Source organism: Apium graveolens, chromosome 8, assembly GCF_009905375.1.
Source record: "Apium graveolens cultivar Ventura chromosome 8, ASM990537v1, whole genome shotgun sequence".
NCBI classification, from domain to species: domain Eukaryota; kingdom Viridiplantae; phylum Streptophyta; class Magnoliopsida; order Apiales; family Apiaceae; genus Apium; species Apium graveolens.
The window spans coordinates 107,658,618-107,660,583 of record NC_133654.1 but is presented as its reverse complement, the minus strand read 5'-3'; the positions used below and the strand labels follow the sequence as shown (position 1 = coordinate 107,660,583).

General features: G+C 36.4%; 1 non-coding gene across 1 annotated transcript; it reads left to right on the top strand.

Annotated features, from left to right (window-relative positions):
* The first annotated feature begins 246 nt into the window (after positions 1 to 246).
* Positions 247 to 353, top strand: LOC141681640 (small nucleolar RNA R71). The gene has a single exon (XR_012559066.1). It is a non-coding gene; the product is annotated as a small nucleolar RNA R71 (small nucleolar RNA).
* Positions 354 to 1,966: the final 1,613 nt, after the last annotated feature.

Sequence of the window (1,966 nt, the reverse complement as noted above, 5' to 3'; positions counted from 1 at the left end):
GTCGTCAAAGCCTTAAGTTGAGCAGCTATAGCAGTAGCTGCATCTACCTCCAGAATTCCTGCTACCTTACCTTGAGGTAGTCTCTGATTTGGGTTCTGGTATTTATTGGCATCCATCAGCTCAATCAATTCACAAGCTTCATCATAGCTTTTAGCCCATAAGGCTCCTCCTAATGATGCATCAAGCATGGGTCTAGAAGTAGCACCCAATCCATTATAAAAGTAGTTAATGATCATCCAGTCAGGCATCCCATGGTGAGGATACTTTCTAAGCATCTCTTTGTAGCGATCCCAAGCCTCACATAACGATTCTTCAGATTGCAGAGTAAATTGAGTAGGTGCATTTCTGATTGCAGTAGTCTTCGCCATAGGAAAGAATTTAGTTGGAAATTTTTGAGCAAGATCATCCCATTTGTTGATATACCCTGGTGGTAGAGAATGTAACCAACACTTAGCTTTATCCCGCAGAGAGAATGAGAAAAGCCTCAATTTAATAGCATCTTCAAAAACTCCATTAAACTTGAAAGTATCATAAATCTGGATGAAATCTCTGATGTGCATGTTGAGGTCTTCTGTCGGAGAACCCCCAAACTGAACTAAGTTCTGTATCATCTGAATCGTGCTCGGCTTGATCTCAAAGGTGTTAGCCGAGATGGCTAGTCGGACAATGCTACACTGAATATCATTAATCTTCAGTTGAGAGTAATCCATCAAAGCCTTCGTATTCGCTTCTGGTTCTCCCATTGCAATAAGAGCTTCTTCTTCAACTTTCTCCTCGATAAGAATTTCTTCAAAAAATTCCTTAGCTACTACAACTTCTTCCTCAGCTTGATCCAGTGTTCTCTTACGAGACCGAGAACACGTATGAATACACGCTCGCTAGAGTACCTGAAACACGATAAGCAAATAAGTAAGTAACAATGTCCGAGTCAATGAACTTTAATGACCACTAATAACAAACACATAAACTAAAAATTAACATCGAGTCCCCGGCAGCGGCGCCAAAAACCTTTTAGAATGAAAACATGCGCTAATATTCACGCAAGTATATGCGATCGCAAGTAATATAGAATTATTTCTAGTTCGTTCCTACAGAGACCGGTTTAGGTTAATTTTAATCAATGCACTTATGCAAAAATGCTATGGTTATTATTCAATGCTAAGATGATTAACAAATTGAGATTGTTTATAACTAAGATTAACTAATAGATTATACTAAAGAACATTAACTAAGAGATTAAAAGGGATTGATTACTATATGACACAAACATAGGATTCTAACTTCATTACTACTTCTTTCAATAGCTTTTTTATTCTTAACCTTAGCATGCAATGGTGATGATACTAATCAGATAACATGAAACTAGTAAACGCCAACTTTCGTTGTACGAATACCCTACTACTAGACATCCATAAAAGAGATATAAGCTGAATAGATACCAATTATATTGACACCCTTTATGTCTATAGAATTTGACAACTTATCGATTTAATGCACAATTTATCCATCCTGATTACATAGGGCAAGTAAGATGATTAAAATTATCTACGAATCATGCATATCAAATACATCAACCTATGCTAGCATGACAAGTTCTAAACCCCTATATTCACTTTTGCTTCAATAGAGATTAACACGCTATCTTATAAGTTCGCGACGCTCATAAGACAAATAATCACAACCAATACTAGGTTATCATACAATCACCACACACTAAGATATCAAAACATATTAACTAAATAAATCCATAAGTAAATCCACTAGAACCCCACGATAACAATTAGCCCATAATCGGACCCCGCGATAACAATTAGCCCATAATCGGACTCATCATCAACGTGGGTTCCGATGAAAGCATGGTATAATAAGCATAGTCTATACACTGAATAAATAATAAACTAAGTACATAACAAGAGTATAGGTTCAACAAACAAGAAACGAGCATACAAGATTATAACTTAGAATA